The sequence below is a fragment of the Astatotilapia calliptera genome, chromosome 17 (genome assembly GCF_900246225.1).
Source record: "Astatotilapia calliptera chromosome 17, fAstCal1.2, whole genome shotgun sequence".
NCBI classification, from domain to species: domain Eukaryota; kingdom Metazoa; phylum Chordata; class Actinopteri; order Cichliformes; family Cichlidae; genus Astatotilapia; species Astatotilapia calliptera.
The window spans coordinates 15,119,142-15,143,298 of record NC_039318.1 but is presented as its reverse complement, the minus strand read 5'-3'; the positions used below and the strand labels follow the sequence as shown (position 1 = coordinate 15,143,298).

General features: G+C 43.2%; 1 pseudogene; it reads left to right on the top strand.

The window, feature by feature from the left end:
* Nucleotides 1-5,179: 5,179 nt before the first annotated feature.
* The window catches only part of LOC113008944 (prestin-like), a 35,935-nt pseudogene continuing 16,957 nt past the window's right edge, over nucleotides 5,180-24,157 (top strand).

Below are 24,157 nucleotides of genomic sequence, written 5' to 3'. Positions count from 1 at the left end.
ATAATGGTGATCCATCTAAGGAACTATCCATGCTACACAAGGTGGTGATAATTATGGGCAAATACCACATACACAAATGCAATTTTTGCTTTTAGTTTTCTCCTATTTCGTTTGGTTTCAACCTTTTCAACATGTTGTTGCACTAATGTTGTCTCCCAACGAGAGATTGTAATATGTGCATAAATTTAAATAAAGTATGAAAAAAATAAATAAATAAAAATAAATAAATAAATAAAAGTGCCACCTCTACCACACATTACTAAAGAGCACCCTAGTCCGCGTACACACGGGAGCATCCATTACAGGAGGAGTGCGAAGAAGAACAAAAAGGGGGTGACACCAGTCGTGAGACAGGAGGCGCCGCCATGTGGTGATACACTGCATTACAATAGCAACTGTTACAATGTGAGATCATTTGGTTGTTCACTTGACTGGTTTGTTCTTATATCTTTATACTCTAGCTAGCCCATGGTCGAGAAATGGCCCGCCTGCTATTGCTTGTAATCTCCTTCCATCACCAACAGGGGATCACAATCTCAAAAAATTCCACATATTGATGCAGTTGAGAGACGTGTAGTCTTTTCTAAGGTAATTACAAGGTAGGGCACACTAGCGCCACCAAGGGAGGAGGGTGGGCGGCTTTAAGTGTAAAGCAAGGGTTGTGAAAAAGTGGACTGAATGTCATGGACATTCCCCATCTTTCAGTACCCAGTGAGAAAATATTGTATAATCTCTTCTATAATGTGGTTGCACATCATTCTTGCATCTAATGCTTAGTTTTCTTATCTCAGCTGTAGTTCTGTTACAATTTGGAGAACCATCCATGGAACCAGTTGGGTCAGCAGCCACGTCCCCTTTATGTTGTTTGTCCAGAAGAATAAAAAATAAGTAAACAAAAATAAATAACATTTTCTATGCACACTGTGTTTAATCTGTGTGATGATGCTGCGCTGAATTTTTAGACATTCCTGTGAACAACACTATATAACCTTAACGTGAGGAAAATGAAGGGCTGGCTCAGAGTCAGCGATCTGAGAGCCAGACCAGCCAAAAGCACTCCTGCACCGTGAGTAGGTGGGTTAAACCATACTGACTTGTTTCAGGTGTCAACGTCTTGAATCTTTCTTTGGCACAATGAAGATGATTTGGTTCAAGTTTTACAGAGTTAATCTTGGGTTTCATTCTTTTGGGGTCTTTTTGGGTGTTTCTGGTCTCTTGTCAGTTAGGTTCCTCTGTGTCATCCCCGTGTCTCCTGTGAGAGTCTGTCGCGTCCTCTGTGTTTGTTTCAGGCTTTGCTTCTCCTTTCTCTGTCTTTGTCAAGGTCTCTCTGTCATGTCTGCTTGAATCAAGTCCACACATCTTAGTCATAGTTTCAGTGTTAGTACTTCTGTTTTATTTTGACTGTCTCTTGAGTTCGGTGTGTTCAGTTTTGCTTCCCCCGTCTCGTTACGTCTAATCTGTTCCTGCCATGTTCCCATGTGTTTCCACTTCGCTCTTCACCCCACAGTGTCGTCTCTGTCTTCCTCAGTCCTTGGTCAGAGCATGTATTTCCGTGCACCAAGTTTTCTAGTGTCTTTCCAGTTTAGGTTTTTTTCATTGGTTCATTGGTTTGGTTTTCTTGTTTCGTCTATGTTTGGTAATCAGCCTTTGTTATTGTTACTCCCTGCCTCTGTCTCTCTGTATTTGGGTTCTCCCTCTTTCCGCAGTTGATTTCTCATATAAGAGTTGAACATGATCCAAGTTCACATTTTTTGGTTCTCAGCCGGGGTCTGCCTGTCTTTGTTTTGTTGTCAGAAACTTTACATTTAATTCAGTAATCTGATATCACGTTTTCATGTACAAGATGCAAACAAGTATGGTTTCAGTGTCATACTGGAACCACTGAAAGCCAAGAGGTAAATGGTCTGTAAATGGTAAATGGCCTGTATTTGTATAGCGCTTTACTAGTCCCTAAGGACCCCAAAGCACTTTACACATGCAGTCATCCACCCATCCACACACTGGTGATGGCAGCTACATTGTACCCACAGCTGGGGCGCACTGACAGAGGCGAGGCTGCCGGACACTGGCGCCACCGGGCCCTCTGACCACCACCAGTAGGCAATGGGTGAAGTGTCTTGCCCAAGGACACAACGACCGAGACTGTCCAAGCCGGGCTCAAACCGGCAACCTTCCGATTACAAGGCGAACTCCCAACTCTCAAAGTAGCTGAAGATAAAACAGAAAAACATGAAGGTGATTTTCCTGGATTACAAGGCGACCTCCCAACTCTTGAGCCACGGTCGCCTCGTAGGTTTTTACTGTATGATGGGCAGGTGTGTGGTTCAGTGGCTCACTGGAGATTATCTCGGAATGAACACAGTTCTTTGTGTTAATGAGTCATTCAGCAGCTGCCATGTCCGTCGCCTGTGCTTGATTGAGAAGAATGATTCTCAAATCGTACACAGTGATCCTAAGTGGATCCTTTGTGAAGAAGAAAACCCATACTTGTAGTCCACATATGGTTAGAAAAAACAAAACAAAAACCCCACACTGCACTGCAACTGACTGAAATGAAAGGCTTGGGTGGAGCTCTGACTGAGCTGTCTGTGAGGTGGAGATGGGAAGGCGGTGGGTTGCACGAATGAGAGTCTAAGTGGGAGAATGAGGAGACTGATTGGCTCAAAGAAGGCAGGCAAGAAGAAGATTGGACTAGAGCAGAGGCGTCCAACTCCAGGCCTCGAGGGCTGGTGTCCTGCAGGTTTTAGATCTCACCCTGGGTCAACACACCTGAATCACATGACTAGTTCATTACCAGCCTCTGGAAAACTTCAGGACATGTTGAGGAGGTCATTTAGCCATTTAAATTGGCTCGATCCTGCAGGACAATGGCCCTTGAGGCCTGGAGTTACGGTTGAGAATGAAAACGTGGGAAAGTGGTAGTGATGTGAAGAACAGATAAGCAGGCATATGAGTCATTACAGACCTTCCTTATTGAACTTACACATAAACTTCATTTGATTTTTCGTGTCTGCTAAACATTTAAGAACTTGTATAGAAATTTGACACCTAATCATTGCAGGGAACGTTGACCTCTTTCAGGTTAAACAAATATGCTGCCACAAAGCATCAAACTGATATTTATTGTCACTACGAAACCTTTACCTCAAACAAAATGAGTGTAGGCCGATTACATCGTTTTCTTTTGTGGATGGGAATGAGGGCAACCATGAAATGCTGGAAATGATCTTGTCAGAACAGGTTTTCAGAAGTAGTTAAAGTTGATTGGCGATTTTCATGACAGGTGAGGGTTATGCATGATTATTTATCTGTTGTTTGTTTTCTTCCCATATGCACCCCTCCCACAAATGCACACAAAAGTACCCACATTCAGTTGTATACACACTTACATGCAGTGTGTACGTTTCTGTGTATACATGTACATGTCATGTAGGACTTCCAGTGTGCCTTGTCTTGCTCTGTCTTATCTCTGATTTAATCTTGTTGTGTATCTGTCTCTGTTGTCTCGGTCAAACAAAAGTATAGCACAGAATACACTCACAGGCCACTTTATTAGGTACACCTGTTCAACTGCTCACTCATGTGTATGTGTCAATCACATGGTAGCAACTCGGTATGCTTAGGCATGCAGACATGATCAGTCTGCTAAGTTTGAGAGGAATACAGCCAGACTCCTTTGAGCTGATAGGAAGGCAACAGTAATTCAAGTAAAAACTACAGTTACAACCAAAGTAGTGTCTCTGAACACACAACACATGGACCCTTGAAGCAGATGGGCTGCAGCAGCAGAAGACTGCACCTGGTGGCAACAAGCTGAGACTACGGTTTATATGGGCTCAGCAAAATAGCAAAAAATTAGAAAAATGTTGCAAAGTCTGGTGAGTGTCAACTTGTGCTGCAACATTCACAGTTATAATTATGCACAAATGACATGAAAATATGATCAGGGTGCTGCTGCTGTGGTATCAGGGATATTTGCTTGTTGCACTTCAGGTCCCTGAGCTTCTATACATATATATGCAACAATATTAATATGCATTACTTTTATTGTTCATAATTATACATTTAAATATAAAAATACACTTTTAAACATGAGTTAGTTCCATAATCCAGGAGGGGAAAGTGGAAGCCAAACCAGCCACTTAAACTCAGCTGAGAGCACCACTGCAGCACCCTCGGTCTCTGCTTCAGCAACTTAACTGACTATTAGCAGAGTTTTCTCTGGTTTTATTTTCACTTAGTTCAAAATAAAATACTAAAAAAAGTTCTATCTAGCCATTTCACGTTGACCAATACCTGTTAAACCTGAGCAAGCACACCCCTGTGCAGAGGTTGTGCAGCAGAGGACAAACAAACTTTGCTTAACCTACTTTTTTTTGCATGACTCTGTTGGAGCTGGGATATTTGGTTAGACTCACACTGCTGTGTGACTTTCTGCTGTTGTTCATGAGATGTTTACCACCCAGAGTTTGTTCAGTGCAAAAAAGACATATTTGTCCACACAGCTGTTAAGGCATAGTTCACCTGTAATAAACTGGACGTGGCTTTTCTTTAGGCATACGAACAGTTTGCGGCTGCGCAGAGTACAGCTGACGGTCATAGTGTGGACGGATTCATCCTTAGTAACTTCACACAAGACGGGAAAAGTCTCCCTGGAAGCACGGCAGCTTTCTCTGAGCGCTCTTTCTCTCTGACTGCATTCTTGTGACTTCACACAGACCATAAATAAACTTAAACTAAAGTCATTTTTCCTCATTTACAGTTACGCGAGTGCTCACTCCAAAGCCGAATCCTGGCTTGCAGCACGTGTTGGTGACCAACACGGCACCGGGAGGAGGGGGCCAGGCCTGCCATACGTCAAACACTTTCTGCTTTCATCATCCACCCCCTGTCCCCAAACACGAGAGCTCCCACTCTGACTCCAGTAGATGAGTGTCTACAGCGGTGTTGTGTGTCTGTAATAAATGTGCCTGCCATATTTGGTATTTATCTTGAGAGAGAACAGGAAATGCCAGATTTGGAAAACCTTTTAGACAAAAACTGCTAAAATGTAAAGGTCCCCTTTCCTCTCTGTCTTCTAGCACTGATAATGAAGCATAGCAAGAACATAAAGTAGGCCTGCCCTTTGTTTTAGGACTACAAAGTGGGATGATAAAGACAACAACGCATGCGTGCAGAGCTACTCCCGTTCTTGCGGACCGGAAGTTGCAAGAAGGTTTTAAGCAGAGGGACTCATCCTGTCCGCACATCCTATCTGTGGTTTATCGTCAGCGTTTGGTGCTCGAAAGGACGTTGCCCTTGTTAAACTTCAACCGAAGAGGTCAGTGTATGTACTTGTGTTCTCCTTGAGCCGACAGCATCTTAGCGGCTGGAGGGAAACAAGGAGGATGGAGGTGAGCGAAGTGTCTTTGCTACTATCTTTGAGTTAGCTTGTTTCCCTGTGAGGAGGTGAAAGCTTCTGTCACAGCCACGGGAGCTGCTGTAGCTACGCTCGCCGTCGTACCTGTAGTACATATTGGCCCTTTAATTAAAATTTCGTGTCTCCGCTTTGAATTTATCAAAGCTGCTTTTTACAATGTGATGTGAGCGAGTTCAACTGTCGGCGCGAGAATGACTGAACAGGAGACTTTATTCTGCATGATATATAAAACCTCTGACATAAGTCTGTTCAGGACCTGTTCCACACACGGGGAAAAACAAGCAAGTGTTACTCATTTGCATATTATTATATATAAAATAATAAATATAGATTTAATAAATAATTAATGTAAATATCAAATACAGAACTGTATTCTAACCTTTCTAACAGTCGCCTGCTATTCTCACAGTATCACAGTAGTTTCATTCACTATTTATCTGCATAGCCAGAGATTTGATTTTTTTTGTTTTTTTGGATTGACTTTGAAGGCACCATGTCGAGGTGTAATCCAAGTACTTAACCAGACCAGCTACGTGTTTCCTCTTTTATAAACGTTACCCACATGCATGGCTTTGTTCCTGGATCGTGGTCCATGAAGACGTGTGGTTGCAAGACTTCTGGGAGAGAGGTTTGCCTGTAGCTGTAAAACACTGCACACCTACCCTGAGGAAACTCTATGCCTTATGATTTATTCAGCAAACCTTTCCCCCAGTACATCAGACTTAATGCAAGCCATTACATAAGCTGGTCAGAGACCAAATATTTACTCGAAAGTTGCATCATTGCAAATCAAACTGAAATCTTTGTCAGCATAGCAAAGGGCTTTCTTATTATCGTCACCCATGCTTGTAGAAATCATAACTATCTTGTCATGTCTTGTCCTCGCTTGCTCTGAAAAGGTTTAAGGAATGAGGATATACCAGCCGAGAAGAAAAAGCGGGAGAGATAAACTACACGGGACATAGATTCTACGCCAGCCCTCCGGCCTCTACCATGGAGCAAGAAGAAGAAGTGGTGGCTGCAGCAGCTCGAGAGGATGAAGACTCCCAGCTGATTTACAGGATCGAGCGTCCTGTCTACAATGAAACTCTGATCCAGGCACAGCTTCTTAAACGCAAAGAAGACACCACCACAAATTGTCAGAAGCTGGCAGAAAAGTTCCAGTAAGTCTTTCTCTGGACATTTCCTGTCAACATGTCGTTGAACAGATCAGCATCGACATAGATCCACACACAAGATCCCAGTGTGCTGTATAAACTGAAGCCAGAAGACAGTGGGAAATCTGTGGGAGTTGATGTGCAACCTTCGAATGTCCTTTAGATGAGTGGAAAAATAAGACGTTTAACACATTAAAATGCAAAAAAGCTCCAACACTGATCTTCAAATAGATCATGTTGCATTCTAACATTTAAAAACAAATGAAAAAGTTATTCAGAGCTAAACTGCACAAACCCGGGATCCTCTGTCCCTGCTTTTTATTTGGGAACTGATGCAGCTGGGCAAGCAAAAAGGGGGAGAAGTCGGGGGTTAAATAAGCCGCCCGAACAAGGCTGGGAAATGACATGCTAATGCCAGCTCGCTGGCAATTTGGGACTGAGACAGGTGGGAGGGCTTACTGAGGGGAGCTGAGGAGGAGGTCTTCATACAAAAGCAGAGATGTGCTTTGGAACCGTACAGCGAGCAACCCGGGAGTTAGTGAAGAACGGGTCTGCACTCATAACCATCCACAGGACGCAGGGCAAAAGGGAGCGAGGCAGAGGGTGTGGCAGAGCTCAGGGTGGGAATCGACACAGTGACACGTTAGAGTCATTTATAGAGATGCTTTCTTGTCATTTTGCAGAGGGAACAACAAAAGTGTCATAAAGTTGTAAAACATTGATGTTTCTTAAATAACTCTTGGCTATAGTGCAGAGTGAGGGTGAATGTTGGGGCTTAAATCTGTAACAGCAGAACAAACATTATCACTGAAATGATATTTCTGTGGTGTAAGAAAGAACAAATATCTGTTAACCAGTGTAACTCACGTGGTGCTGCTATTAAAGGTATAGTAGGGCTATTGTAAGCACGAGTCATTCCAAAGTTCAGCTAACACGAGGGGGCTTCTTGAATCCTGCAGTCAACAACATGAAAGCGACTCCAGAAAAACTTTGTCTGTGGAGGCTTTTAAAAATCTGATTGGTGTTGAATATCCACAGGTGTTCTTCAGAGAAGGCCAAGGCAGCAGCTCTGAGCTTCATGCCTATTCTCTCATGGCTGCCGTCGTATCCAGTCAAGAAGTACCTCTTTTCAGACGTGGTCTCAGGTCTCAGCACGGGAGTCGTGCAGCTTCCACAAGGTCAGTGAACTGTGCAGCAGCGCCGTGTGAAGCACCGAGGCTGCGAGCAGGGCCGGCTGCGGCTCCAGAGGAGCAGTTTCTGCTTCATGCTGACTCTGTTTTGCCATCGCTGACACTTTGACACTGTGATGGAGTCACTGAACCTCCAGGATTGTTTATTTGGAAACGTGTTATCTTCCCTGCTCCACAGGACTAGCCTACGCTATGCTGGCTGCGGTGCCTCCTGTTTATGGTCTGTACTCCTCCTTCTACCCGGTCCTGCTGTACACCTTCTTTGGCACGTCCAGACACATATCAGTAGGTGAGAGAGCCGTCTCTGTTCTGACCTCATGGCCCTGTGTGACCGGCTCTGCCCACGTACAAGAAAACAGTTACAATATGCTCGTCATTGTTCCATAAGCTCCACCCTCTTATTTACTCCCTGCCCCCAACACACACACAACAGAAAATTTCATGTTCTGCTGTTGAAGCTACATGTACAGAGGAGAGAAATTAAAGGTACCGCCGCCATGGCGATGCCCCGACCTAAATATTTATCAAAATATTTATTTATTGTTTGAAATCGATCCAAACAGACACACCCTGACACGGTCTGACGTTTCCTTTCAGTTTAGTGTTAAATGTAAAGTTGGTGTTAAGGTTCTCGCCAAGAAAGAAGCTTTTAAATAAGATGTATAAGAAGAAAATGATTGTATATGAAGGAAACTGCTGCTTCCTGGATGTGTCACTGATTGCTAGCTTCTTCATTTTCCAGCTTGATGTTCGTTTGGAATAAAGAAACCATGGAAGCCAGCTCCTCTGGTTCACTGCAGCTGTGTGCTCGGCCACGGCTGCTTCCTCACGTCTAACAGTATTTCCAGTAATGCTTTGCTGCCTATTATGAGGATAGGAAACTATAGCTGAAGATGGTGACGTTCAGACGCACCGAGCTGTTTTCTTTTCTCGCTTGCTTTTTGAGAGAAGACAAATGTAGTTAAGATGATGTCATTTTTACATGGTTGAGCTTTTTATAGATTTCTTAATCCACATTAATGGTGTCATATCCAAGTCTTGCAGGCAACTAGTCACTTTCCACACAGCTGTGTCTGTAGTGACTGTGAGGTGTACTGGGTTACACAGTGATTCAGATTATGAGATGAAAGGTGTGGAGGAAATGTTTGTATGTGTGCTAACTGTGTGCTTAGCTTTCACGGGAGGCATTTCAGCGACCTCACCCTGTGACAGCTTCCTTTCCTTGAAATGGGTCCAAGTCTCAAATGCCAGCTGTGACCTATGAGTCCCTCTGACAGTTGGACCCAATGAAGCACCTCACAAACAGGAAGTGTTCCTGTAAAACTGTCACATGGTGAGGAAACAACACGTCACATTATGGCAGAATAAGACACAGATGAGCCTGTCATCAGACAGCGCACACTTGATGAACAGCACCAAAGTGCTGCAGTGATGTTTGGTTTAGTGCAACTGTGTGTGGGAGAGGTTTTCCTGAAAAAGGACAGGTGCGATAAAAATATTACGTTTCATTTTGTTAAAGCCAACTGTGCTTTTATTAAACCTTCGTGGTCCTCTTCGTATGTGCGATGGTTTGGATATTTCTCTGTGAAGAACGGAAAGAGCTGAAAGAGCTCCGTGGTCCCACAGACTAAACCACAGTGCTTCATGTCTCACACACTTTGCATAGTGAGATTCAGTTTCTGCCTTCCAGACGAAGGCTTCTGCTCCCACAGTGCAGATGATCTCGTCACAGCTGTGTTACTTTGTAGGTTACAGTTTGTTCTTCTGTTTGCAGTAGTTTGTACCGTGGTTCTCTGTCTGTGTGCACGTGAGGGTGGATAACTCTACCTACAGGTGCAGGTTCTGAAAGCAAATAAGAAAACCCCGTTATCACATGATAGACGAGGGGTGTGTGTGTGTGTGTGTGTGTGTGTGTGTGTGTGTGTGTGTGTGTGTGTGTGTGTGTGTGTGTGTGTGTGTGTGTGTGTGTGTGTGTGTGTGTGTGGTGTGTGTGTGTGTGTGTGTAGTGACGTCATGTTAAGACTCCATTCATATTTGACTGACATCCACCGAGGTCTTCAAGCTCCACTAATGATTTTATTGGTTAAAAACTGACAAAACCTTCTAACTTAAACTGTCATTCATACATGTGTATTGATATTATACAGACAGTGCTGTATACATGCTGCTTACCTTCTCACTGAGAGTGTTTATGGGGACTGTAAATATGACGTTATTACCGGATCTTCAAACGTTCCTAAAATGTTTTTAAAATTCTGATTAACATTGAGGAAGTGATGCTGGGGCTCACATCTGCATCCAAATGTCACCTTTGACCTCTACCTTTAAAGTAAATACTGCCCACAGAGGCTTAACCTTGTGCTCTGGTTTCAATCCAAGCAGGTTTAAATGTTTTTAGTCTCTTAGGCTATGTTCACTCTGCAGGTCTTGATGCTCAATTCAGATTTTTTGATCAAATCCGATTCTTTTGTCTGCTCATTCACACTACATATAAAATGTGACAGCAAACGCGCAAAAGAAGACGTCACACACAACGCGCTCTGTTTAGACCCAGAGCAACAGTATGTTTGACTGATGACCTTAATATAAAGACTTCGGACTTCATGTTTCCCAATTTTTGCTTTAAGTTATTTTGTTATTTACATAATAATGTAGATAACCTAATAATGATCCTTATTGCTGTTTTAGAGGAGCAGTGCTTCAGAGGATAGATTTCTGTCAGAATCTGCAGATTATACGGTACAAATAAAATGTTCACGTTTCTCCAACGTTGTCTTCCAAACAGTTTCACGGGATGGTCAGGAAACGTTCGCGATGTCTTCTCCGGCGCTGATAATTGGCGTCTGTCTTGTGTCAGTGACGTAAAAGACGGATTTAATGCGACATGACCATCAAACAGCAGTCGATTTCTGAAACATCAGATATGTATCGGATTCAGGACCACATATGAAAGTGACCCAGGTCGGATTTGTGCCGTTCACACTGTCACACCATGATCGGATATGAGTCGCACAGGGTCAGAAAAGTCGGATTTGATGCGCTTTCGCCTGCAGTGTGAACGTAGCCTAAGTGATAATCAGCATGTACCCACATCATTTTTGTGAATTCGAAAGTTTAGTAAATGTAAAAACAAAACAGCAAAAACTGTAACATTATAACCCCTCAGAACGTGTGTCCTGTGGAAGGTTTTTAAAATTTGAGCTTGACAGATGTTGTAAAACTTCACTTTCTAACATCTTCCACAACTGGGATTGTAAAACTCGCTGCCTCTAACTACGTAAAGACTGACATAAGCAGATTTCATTAAACCCAGCCTCAGTTGTCTCACCAATCTGGCTGCTTTCTTTTCTCCAACGCTGTCACGCTTGTCTCGATTGTCAGTTTAAATCCGTCCAACAAATGGGTCCAATAAACTAGACCTGCTCAACCCTTTGAAGCTGAGAAGCTAATCTGCAAAGATTGTAAATCACCGCTGGCCAAAATCTGGCCTGACATCAGGTTGCTGTGGGAATGATGACAGTCCCCTCTGGCAGAGAACGAGAGGAAATTATTGGGCTGCTTTTCAAGTGTGAGGCAGGACGGCCTTTACCGTCACAGGGTGGTGAGAGGAAAGGCCGGTGCGAGCACAAGTCTGCAGTTTCTGTGCTGCGTTTGAGCGCTCGTTGTACTCGACATCAGCTTTGACCCCAGCCTATCATAGCGCTGCGTTTGTGTCGATGACCTGCAGGTACCTTTGCTGTCATAAGTCTGATGATTGGGGGCGTCGCTGTGAGGGAGGCACCAGACAGCATGTTTATGAATATCAATGCTACTGGATCCAACGCATCTGATGCCATCAACGTGGAGCTTCGTGATAAGAGCAGGGTCCAGGTGGCCGTGATGGTCACAACTCATCCAGGTCAGCCTCCCGCCTGCAGAGCAGCCGTGGCTAATCTCACTGTTTATCCAAAGCAGCAGCAGCAGCATGTCTGAATCACTGTTGATGTATCAACTCGATTTTAAATGTTTCTGTATGAAACATTGTTTTTGACCCCCCTCTTCTTCTGCATTCCTTTAGATTGTTTTAGGTCTTCTCAGGTTTGGCTTTGTAGCAATCTACCTCACCGAGCCCCTGGTGCGAGGCTTCACCACAGCAGCATCCATGCACGTCGTCATCTCCCAGCTGAAGTACTTGCTGGGGGTGGAAACGCAGCGTTATTCTGGGTTTCTCTCTGCTATTTATGTGAGTTTTGAGAGGCCCTGTCTTTCTCCTTCCCATAATGGTCAATGAATCGCTAACACTTACCTTTCTGTCACTGCAGAGTGTCAAAGCAGTGCTCAGCAGAATCACCAGCACCAATATTGCCACTTTCCTTCTGGGGCTCGGGTGTATCATCTTCCTTTACGTGATCAAAATTCTCAACGAGCGCTTCAAGAAGAAGCTGCCCATTCCCATTCCTGGAGAGATCATTGTGGTCATCGTGTCCACGGGCATCTCCTATGGTTTGTCGTTATCAAAGGAATACAAGGTCCATGTGGTTGGGAACATACCAACAGGGTAGGCCGCACACTCTATGGATTTGTTTAAGTGTCTTTTGGTTTAAGCTCGTGTTCTCTACACGTATGTGACAGAGGTATACAGATGTTGTCTTATTGGTTACAGGCTTCGCCCTCCTGCTGCCCCAAACATCTCGCTGCTGCCCAATTTGGTCACAGATTCTTTTGCTATAGCGATTGTAGGATTCTCCATGGACGTCTTGCTGGCCAAGATCTTTGCCCTGAAACATGGCTACAGTGTGGATGGCAACCAGGTGAGTGTGTCCACGGGGTGAGCTGCTGATGAGCCTCTGGCACTGTGTGTGACTAAATGTTTGGTTAGGACACTTTGGATCTTCTGGATGATGGGACGTCCTCTAGCTGTTTGTTGCAAATCTTGTAAAGTTATATTTTTATCCTGCACGCTGATATTGGAAATGCTGCTCACAAAAAGGTTCATTGTTCCAGTTTGTTGGAACGTGTTCATTTCATTGAACACTGAGTTGTTTGGAGCGTTGTATAGTTGCCTGACTGTACTATTCGTTGAAGACTGAGCAAAGCGTGTCCTCCAGTGACACATAGCTGACACATAAATGCAGGTCACGCATTTAGTAAAGCACGACTGTGGAAAATATACGGGTCGCATTTTCCTGAAATTGTCCAAAGCTGACGTGTGTAAATGTTGTTGCAGAAGGACTTTCCTCTCTTTTTCACGGTTTTCCTCCACGTGTCCACTTTCAGGAGCTCATTGCACTCGGCCTGTGTAACTTCATCAGCTCCTTCTTCCAAACGTTTGCCGTCACCTGCTCCATGTCGAGGAGTCTGGTCCAGGAGAGCACAGGAGGCAAAACACAGGTGACACACACGAGCTGCAGGAGTGATTACACTATCTAAATTGGTGCTGTAAAGCTGTTGTTAGAGTGAGAGGTGTGTTGATGGAGTTATTGCTTTTTTTATGTGTGTGCTTTAGATTGCAGGGCTCCTGGCGTCGCTGCTGGTGCTGGTGGTGGTGGTGGCCGTCGGCTTTGTCTTCGAGCCGCTCCCTCAGGTGAGTTCCCGTCTGACGTTTGGGCGTGACCTGTGAGACCGCACACACCTATATGTCTTCTTTGGCTCTCGTTTGCTTGTGTTTCTCAGACTGCGCTGGCTGCCATCATCATGGTCAACCTCATAGGGATGTTCAAGCAGTTCAGAGACATTCCCAGTCTGTGGAGGACCAGCAAGATTGAACTGGTCAGTCTTTAAAACCAAGCTTAGCTGACTTAAAGTGCACCGTTACTCTGAGAGGTGTTTATGTGAACCCGAGTGAATACACGGTGGAGAAGCTGAGCTTGCAGACAGAAGTGTGACTATAATGTGCAGGAGATAAATGCACGTCGTCTGAAGACATTTGCTTATGTTAAAACTGCTTTGGTCTTGCAAAACGCTTCCTCTTCATGCTAGTTTCATGTTACTTTCCTTTTTGTCCTCTCAGGCCATCTGGGTGATCGCCTTTATCGCTTCTGTGCTGCTGGGACTGGACTACGGCCTCCTGGTGGCCGTCACATTTGCCATATTGACAGTCATATACAGGACACAGAGGTAATGATTCGGATATGTGTTTTTCCTTGAACTGAAGCTTAAAGGCAGCTGTGAGAGTTTTCAAAGAGCAGGTTTGATTTGTGCTCTGAGCTGTTTTCTTTCTCTTCCAGCCCTAAAACTTCCATCCTGGGTCACGTCGCTAACACGGGGCTCTACTGTGACGTTGACGAGTATGAAGAGGTAAATGTGTGAGGAGAGAAACCTGCTCCGTGTGAAACATCCACACTGACCAAGCCTGCTGTTTGTGTTCTCAGGCGGCTGAATATGAGGGGATTAAGATCTTCCACTCCAACTCTTCAATCTACTTTGCTAACAGTGACCTGTATGTGAACAGCCTCAAGGAGAAGGTAGCAGTGTGTTTGAGTGTGTGGAAGCAAACAGAAACCCTTTTGTGGGGGAAATATGTGAAGCACTTATTATCACTGGGTCTTACCTGACTCAGTCTGAGAGGAGCAGCGTGAGCGTGTAATCATCTGGTGGTAGATGCGAGCACAGCTCTACTTTGAGATGAGCAGGAAGTCAGTTTGCTTGTGTTTTCACTGTCTTGGCTACAAATGAAGGTTTGCAGTTGTAGCCTGTTCACGTTACAGCTGAAGCTTCAACAGTTCAGTGAAAACGTTTCTACGTTTGTCATTTCTGCTTTTCTGTGTGTTCAAATAACTAAGAGCAAAGAATACATTTTAACTTTACTGTGTGAATTAAAGGTTTATCCAGTATCTAAGCACCGTGTGGGAAATATTCCCAGCCTCTCCCAGTCTTAACCTAAGGAGTAACTGTGCCAGCTTTACCAGCAACACCTGATTCCTAGGGATCAGTCTCTGTTGCTACTGTGGAGGCATGTTGAGTCCTTAAAGGGGAAAAGAGTCCCGTTGTAAGATCATGGATTGAGCTCAGTGTTTACGAGTCACAGCCATGCCTGATCGCATCAATAACACAAAGAGACGCTACAAGAGCTCAAAAAGCAACACGGTGCCACGATCAGCTGCAAAGGGTAACAGGGTCATTACTTTACTGCTTCAGAGCTTGGACAGTTGATGGAACTATGAATTCTGGGTAATTACGTTTTCACCTAGGTGCAGGTTTAGATAGCTTGTGTTGGTTAAACAATGAAATCACACATTGAAAACTGCATTTTGCTTTTACTCAGGTTATCTTTGTGCAAGATTAACACTTGTTTTGTGACAAATCAGGTGAAGCACAGATGTTACTGAAAGCAGTTGATCATGTGCTTCATGCTTATTGTGTTAAAGTTCAAAAGTAAAGACGTCGATATGTGTTTGTTTTGTAAACATTGTTTCAGTTCTCATTTTTGTTTTTCATATTCAATTCAGCTTTATTTACACAGCGCCAAGTCACAACAACAGTCACCGCAAGGTGCTTTATATTGTAAGGTAGACCCTACATTAATAGATACAGAGAAAAACCCAACAATCATATGACCCCCTATGAGCAGCACTTTGGCAACAGCGGGAAGGAAAAACTCCCTTTTAACAGGAAGAAACCTCCAGCAGAACCAGGCTCAGGGAGGGGCGGGGCCATCTGCTGTGATTGGTTGGGGGGAGAGAAGGAAGACAGGATAAAGACATGAGATTAATAACAAGTGTATTATGTAATGTAATATGAATAATTATCAGAGAAAATGCCAAAATAAGACGTGAGGTAATGGTAGAGGTAAATGAGTGAGGAAGAATGACGTGCTGAGTTGGATGTTAACAGCTCTGTTGTGATTATGTTGATCTTTACAGACGGGGCTAAACCCTGAACACTTACAAGCTGCTCGGAAAGCCCAAAAAAAAAAAGAAAGGAGAAGACGAACAGCAATCGGTCGTCTCTGCTGAAAATCTGTGCCAAGGTGGGTCACTGCTTTTCTTTTGTCTATCCAAACTTTGAGCTTTGTCAACAGGTTAAATACACACTCATGTGACGGTCGTGTGTGTGTGTGTGTGTGTGTGTGTATGTATGTGTGTATATATATATATATATATATATATATATAAAATATGTTTTGTGGTGCTGCTTTGTTTCTAGTACAAGGATGAGGCAGTGACTCATGACGTTTTGTCCCAGAGCCACGTGGCGGAGGATCAGAAGAACGGCCAGTTTGGCGACAGACATGGCGACTCAGAGGAGGCGGTCTTCCTTGAGCCTTTCAGCACAGTCCACTCCATCATCCTGGACTGGACGTCTGCAACTTTCATTGACTCAGTGGGAGCTAAAGCCATCAGACAGGTTCTGGCCCTTTCTCCAGCGCTGCACTGCACAGGAGCACCAGCTGCATATTTTCACTGAACTCCAGTCACGGTTTCATGGTGTAGAGCCCAAATACTGAAAACTATTATCTGTTTGTGCAGATCATTAAAGAGCATGCCGCCATAGATGTCCGGGTGGTCATAGCTGGCTGCAACAGTAAGTGACTATTAAGACTTTTCATTAGATCTGAAAATATCTGTACACATGCTCTGTTTTATACGTACTACGTACAGAACGCAATTAAAACCCGTCCACCCATCTATCCTCTTATCTTTACAAATAGCTGTGGGGACTATTTGTGGACCATGAACTGTTCATGAAACCAGTTAGAGGACTGGTGCTTTGTTACACATCGTCCTGCAGGAGTTGGTACACTGTGGTTAGAAAGGCATGGACGTGGAAATATCCCTCACACTGTAGCACCACTGATCCAATGCAGGAGGAATCCATGCAGTTATGATGTTTATACCAAAGTCTGCTACAGAAAGCCTGTGCATACTGCAACCTCAGGTTTCTGTTTGTAGCTGGGCGATGTGGCGCCCTGTGGTCTGATGCTGCTGTAGCCCATCTGCTTTCCAACATGAGGTGCATTCAGAGAAGCTCTTTGGTGGTAACAGGTGGTTATTTGAGTCACTCTTACCTTCCTGTCACGCTCGACACACTTCTTCTCTGACATCACTGAAGCATCTTCTCCCAGAGAACTGCTGCTCGCCTGTTACGTTCAGACCGTCCTCTGTAAACCTCGGAGATGATTGTGTTGGAAAGTCCCAGCAACTTCTAAAGCACGTCTGATATCTAGTCATGCCATGTTCATTCAGATGCTTGCCTTGAACTCCAGCTGATGTCTGCATTGAGCTTCTGCCATGTGATTGGCTGATTTCGATGTTTGCATGAATGAGAACGTGATAAGGTCTGTAAGTGGAGACCTATAATAAAGACAAGTTCCACACACTGGGGTCATAATGTAAAGGATGGAAACGGGCAACAAGCACTATGACAGAACTCTGTTGAAAGTTTTGGTTTGAATGATTAAGCCTGTGGGTCCTGACAGACACAGCCTGTGGTTCACAGACTGAAGCCATTCCTGCAGTAACAAACAGGACGCTCCTGTTCTGCACATTTGGGATTGAAAATGAGAAGATATCATTTGGAACCAAATGGTAAACATGATGTCACACGATATATTTACAGTTCACTTTCAGTATATTGGCTCACGAGCGCTCAGGATGTTTTCAGAGTGGCAGCTAGCCAGAAGAAGGCAGGGATGAAGCTGCAGCAGCTTGTTTCACACTGTGATGAAGCTGCTGTCCAAAAAGTGAACACAGCAGGTTGCTTTAGTTGCTTTGTGTGCCCTGTAAATGGAACAAAGGTATCACTGCAGGAATGTCATGTATATAACAGTGTTTAACTCAACAATAACAGTGTTTCCCAGGCTGCACTTATCCTTTTGCAGCTTTATCTTAATTGGCTGATGGGGCAGAGCAGCCCTGAACGAGCACTGCAGATTAAAATATATTTATGGAACCATGTTGCTGTTCAGATAGCTGACTGTAGCTTTGCAATATCTTGTAGAAGAGATAATCTTGCACTTTTTGATGACATCTGTAGTGCTGGGGCCTTTTGGAAAACAGTGACTCAGCTTCTTTTTTTCTTTTTTTAAAAAATAAACTTCAGAAGGACATATTGCTGTGACAACACCGATGAGGGATAAGAGATATTGTCGTGAAAAAGTGAGTCTGTGGGGATTGATGAAAGACATGTCGGAGTTATCCATGTCCTCATTATACAGGCTTCAAAATGTTCTTACTTTTCTCTCTCTTTTTCCCACTTTCCCATGTTTTCACTTGTTTTGTTGATGGCTTTTTCCTTCGTCCTTCCTTAATTACATCCTCTTAATGATCTTTTCTCCCTGACTTTACCTGCATTTGTCAGATTTACTTGCGCTTGCCTGTTCCTTTGTCTCTGTCTCGCTTTCTCGCTCGCTCGCCCTCTCAGCAGGGGAAATTGATGATTACAAACCAGCAGTAAGAGAAAAATGATTGGATCCTAGCAGTAGTAGAACTGTAATATTTTCTCCTTGTGCAGTGGCCTGTAATAAACCAGGGCTGAGGAAACCTGTCAAAGCACGGTTGAGTCTGTGTGAAAGTAGGAGTTTGTGCTGTCTGTGCACGCTCGAACGTTGCTGCCGGCCGGCTTTGTCTTGTTTGAATGCTGTTTTGATTTTTGTGGACAGTGGAGAATAAAGATGACGTGACAGCTAGGACAGAGAACAAACGTGAAAAAACGTGCTGGAAAATGTAATGGGAGTGGCAATCCAGGACACACCAGTGCTGCTAAATTAAAAGAAACATTAATGTATTATTAGCTGCACTGTAGTGAGAGTCCAGGACTACATTTCTTGTATTTTAGGTTGAAAGTGCTTGATGACAAAAATATAGATGTCACAGCAATGCTCCCATGCTCACAAACTAAGGTATCTCTGTGTGCTAGAGTTGACCTTGTCACCTACCTAGAATTATTCAAATGCTTGAGCCATCCTCACCTTCAGTCAGCTGAAGTGTGTCCGCTACCAGGTAACTAATGTGCCAGTGAACGCCACATCCTGAATGCCCCTGAAAAAAAACCCCAGCAATGCACTGTTGTACTTAAAATAGACTGTGGCATGGCTCTTGTTGGGTCACTTCACTAACAAGAGTAATGTAACTTTTTCCAACAGTAGGACACCACACTTGCATGTTTATTCCAAAACAATAGTCTTTAAAAAGGGGTGTGTGTTTTCCATGTGGACTGAATCATACCACATACATCATTTTCCCTGTTGTGCATAATTGTGTGAAAAACTCACTCAATAATATGATGTTGTTCTAAAATCTATGTGTAGATGGGAAACATTATTTTAAAGGGGTTGTTTGGATACATAATTTATGTTCACATCATCAAAAATACATGCTTTAAGGACCTAAATAGTACAAATGCAAAGTACAGTTGGCTTACATTATGTTCCCTTTTGGGAATAAGGCTAAACACTCAGCACTACCCACGGTATCTTTGTACACAACAGTATGTAGGTTATTAGACTGGTGAAGAATAGCAAAGGGAAACACTAGAACAGCCTATTTTGTGTGTATGTGTGTTAACAAAATGTCACAATGTTCCCAGGAATGGGCGTCCCAATAAATTCCTCTTAAGGTCAGGCCATGCAATGCCCAGAGAAATTGCTTAAAACCCCAAGAGCTACATCTCAGACTTTAAAAAACCCTATTAGGGTGTTAAATGTCAAAGTTCATGACAGTTCATGATGCCACAAAAAGATTGAACAAGTGTGGCGATAGCCTCTTCTCTTAAGAAAGACAGCGGCAAACACACCTTAGCTTTACAGAGTTCATCTGAGGAAACCACAAGACTTCTGGAACCATGTCCTGTGGACAGATGAGAACAAAGTGGAAATGTTTGGCCATAATGCACAGCCCCACGTTTGGCAAAACCCAAACACGACATAATCAACACAAACACTTCATACCAACTGTCAAGCACGATGCTGTATACCAAAGTATTTTAGAATCAAATATGAGGCCATCTGACTGACAGCTAAAGCTTTACCCAAATTCAGTCATGCTACAAGACAATGATGTCAAACACAGCAGCAAATCTATAACAGAATGAAAAAGAAAAGAATGAAGGTGTTGCAAAGGTCCAATTAAGGTCATCCAGACCTACACCCGAGTTATGCATCATCCTGCCAAAACTCAACCAACGTTGTGAACAGTCAACCAAAGTTCTTCAGTAGCTTCAAGTTATTGCAAAGGTGATTCTACAAGCTACTGAATCATGAAGAGTACTTAGTTTTTCAGAGGACTGCATAGAGTCCTATCAGAACTTCGGCTTTCGTGTGATTGTGTAGATTTGAAAACTGTGGAGCAACGACATGTACAGTAAGAGGCCTTCACCAGTGGGTCTGTGAGACTGGGAAATATTGGTGAATATAAATGAATAAGACTGGTAATACAAGCTAGGGGCCGCCCATTAAGAGCCTTGATCAAACAATCATAAACTGAATTCTAAAATGAGGCACGATGCCAATGCAGAGAGGCCAGGACTGGAGTGATGTGCTCATACTTTCGGTTCTAGTCAGCAGTCTAGCTGCAAATGCCTATAACAGTACAGATTCACAAGTTCAGCTTTCACGTACAGGTATTTTGCAAGGGTAACAAATATTTCCCTGTGACATACCAAGAGCAAAAGCAGTACAAACGGCCCATATTTGGTAGGTTCCTAATTTAGAGTCACAGCAGTGGGTTACAGGGCAGATGAGCTGTTCTGTATAACTTCTCTGTCCAGTGGTTTCATTGATGGTAACATAAACATCTTTCCTTTTCCAACAGGAAAGAGTCCGTACCTGCTGTTCACTAACCGTCATGAAATCCGTCGTATTCACCTGCTGAAGAGTGAGTACACACAAGTGGTCCCTACACTGAAGAATGCCGTGGCCCTGGATGTGGACGTGTCCACCAACAAGATGTTCTGGTGTGATCTGTATCATCAGAAAATATACAGGTACACACACATACAGCACGCACACACAATGACAAGTTATATTTATTTTTTAAATTATCTATTTAACCCTATCAGGTACTGCTACACAGAACTGAAAACGCACTAGATTTTGCTGGATCATTCTGTTTAATCGACAGAAAAATGATCTATAATTGTATATTTCAGTGTAATTATTGAAATGCTGTAAATGATGTGTATATATTCTGTCTATAAAGGCAGAGGAAGCCCATATAAAACGATGAAACCCACTGTATAGACGCAGGACCTTAAAGTTAGATAACTCACTTTTGTCATTCTTCAGCCAACATGTTCATTATCTTTCTCCTCTGTCCATCCATCTTGTGTGCTTCAACCTGTCACACCTTCTGGTAGTGAGTCAGCCGCACCTGTTTGTCCTTCACACACACTGTGTGAGTCTGTGTGTGTGCACATATCATAGCTTTGCTCATACATTTGTGTGTGTGTTTGTGTCACCCTGATGGCTGACAGGTTGTGGGAGGGGCTTTCTATCATCTCAGCTGAGCCATATGCTCTCACTAATTTCACTGCCTCAATAATCGCTGCCATTATTCATCTCCATACACACACATTCACACGCAGACATTTTCCCACACAAACTTGGTAACACAGTCAAGGGCTTGTGACAGGGAACGGACAAATGAACTCATTTTTCACAGCGAAGTCTATTTTTCGATGCCGTAAATAAACTCACATATCAAAAGTTGCTTTAAGTAGCAAACAGCAAGGGAAGTTATACAGCTTAATCTACTTGGCGTTGTCCTTGATGGTGTTTTCTTTTCTCTAATCTTTCAAAGCAAAATCTTCTGCACTTGCACCCAAGTGCATAGCATCAGAATCAAGTTTTCCTGCTGTTTAGAATATCTGCTCTTTTTGACATTACCATATGTTTTCTTTTCTCCTGTAACGCCACAGTAGAATATATGTAAGCAAATTGTCCAAGTTGCCTTGGTGACAGATCTTAACCCCAGGTAGAGATGAAATTAGAAATCGGAGCTTATTAGGTTGGACTACTATCAGTAAATTGTGGGGTTTTTTTTATTTATTTTGTTTTGTTCCCTGATAAGGTGATATACGAAATAGTTAGGCTTATTAAAGTCTGCACTACTCATTCACCCTCAATGTGATAATGTGGTTTTCCAGACTAGTTCATAGTGATTAGCATGCCACGGGTCGATGACTTGTTACCTTCTCCCAATGATGGAGATGTCTGTTGCAAACAATGGTTCAACCAATTAAACATGCAATCTGCTCAGTGGACTTGGACTCATCTGTCTCTGTCTTATTCTTCACTGTGCCCGAAGCCTCTGTTCAGCCCACCAACCTGTTCAACCTAAGTCTATGTGAAGATTTTCTAACTCAAATTAAGGACATAGTGAAATTGGAGTGAGTAAAAGAATATAAAGTGGATATAAAACATCTTCATAGCACTGTCAAAATATCTGGATTTGTGATGTTGAGAAAATATGACCCCAAGAAAAATGACTTCAGAACTTTGTCCATTTTTAATGTGACATGCATAAATTAAAAGCCATGGTCCAGAAAAAGCTTATAAAGCGTTAACGAGATCTCATGATTTAAAGGTATCAGTCAGGAGAAGGGTACACAAGAATGTCCAAGCTGTAAAATATACCATAAAATACATTGTGTTTTACTCAAAATGGACGGAAATATGAGCAGTTCCAATACTGATACCAATTTGGCACAAAAACTTAAAGCAGCTGCTAGATGAAAATGATGAGGAATTTCACCCTTTAGCACAACAATGACCCAAATCATCCAATACAAAAGAATGTCTTCACCTGATGATTAAAGTTTTGGAAAGACTTAGACCTGAATCCAAATCAAAACCTGTGGGGTGACCTGACGATGATTTGTGGTACTTTTCCAAAGAAGACTGTTAAGTATTGCCAAATCAAGAGACGCAGTGCTGTGGCAAACTCCTAGCCAAAAAGACTGAACGGTGTAGTAAAATCAAAAGAGGTATTTAACAGTATTTTAGTCTAAGGCTGCGCACATTTGTGCAGCCAGGTAATTGTAAGTTTTTCAGTGATTGTCCCCCACCCAAATAGAATTGAAGAGTGACTGTGAATTGTGCAGGTTAAACTTTAAAGGTGGAAATGATTTTCTTAAATCGTTTACCTTGATCTCATTTTCTTCATTTTTATACATCATGAAAACCTGACGTGTTGAATTTTTATATCCGCTGTGTTCGTAAAAATTAAATATTGGAGAAATTGAACAAGAGATTAAACAGAAAATATGTTTTAGTGGAACTCGCGATTACTCAGTATCAAAGAACAGAATGTAATGCAAAAGAAAATTGTTTCAAATTGAATTTGTGTCAAATGTAATTTTTGTTCTGGCGTTTTCAGTAGAGTTCAGTAGCTGCATGCTGCATCAATAACACGATGGGTTTCCTTCATGTCCACAATGCTTGAGCCGTTTTAATTTACCCTCGAGGGTTAAACAGTGTGGCGTTGGATCCATGTTACAAACCCTGAGGCACTCTTGAGAACCCATAGATTATCTATCACACTCACACAATAACATCCCACACTCACCTGACTGTAAAGATGAAGACATTTGGGTTGGCAAAATGTAACAGTGAGCATCTCCAAGCTCTGACTACCAGTCAACCTTCTTCTTTAGTTAAGATGCACCTCCCGTCTCCTCTTACTCCTGTAGGCGTTGCTAAAATGTGAAGGCACTGTGCAACTTGGGACATTGCTTGTCCCAACCTTTTATCAAGCATTTTTTCTTCCATCTTGCTCTTGCATTCATATATTGTCGAGGCAGTAATCTATTAAGTTTTAACATTTTTCACCAGTAAAGGAAATGTCAGTGGGGAATGGGGATAGAAGAGTTGACAGAGTAAGTGGACGGAGTAGGAAAATCAAAGAAACTGAAGACAAGAAAGGGACACTCGGTTAAAGGGGAGATATAGGCATGTGGTGCTGATAGAAAAAGACAGACTCATTCTCCCTGGGAGGCTGTGTTTGGTGTGAAGGCTGAAGTTGTTATAAAGGTGTCAGGATTGGGTGCCCCTCACACCTGAATAGAGTGAAGAATCTATGTTCCCAACAAGATATCTAAGCCACTCACAATCAAGTCATTCCTCCCAAGGAAAGGAAGCCAGACGGTAGTAAATCCATCGTGCCAGCACCTCTGTGATGGATTAGGCTTTTATAATTTCCAGATTACTTACTGATACATTTCCTTTCCATCCGCCCACCAGCGCTTACATCAACAAGGCCAGTGACTCATCACAGCAGGTGACGCTCATCGATTCGCTCCACTCCCCGGAGGGCCTTGCTGTCGACTGGGTCCACAAGAACATCTACTGGACGGACTCAGGCAATAAGAGCATATCTGTCGCTACGGGAGATGGCAGGAAAAGGAAAATGCTCATAACCACCGAGCTGAACGAGCCACGAGCCATCGCTGTGGATCCGCACCAAGGGTGAGTTGGG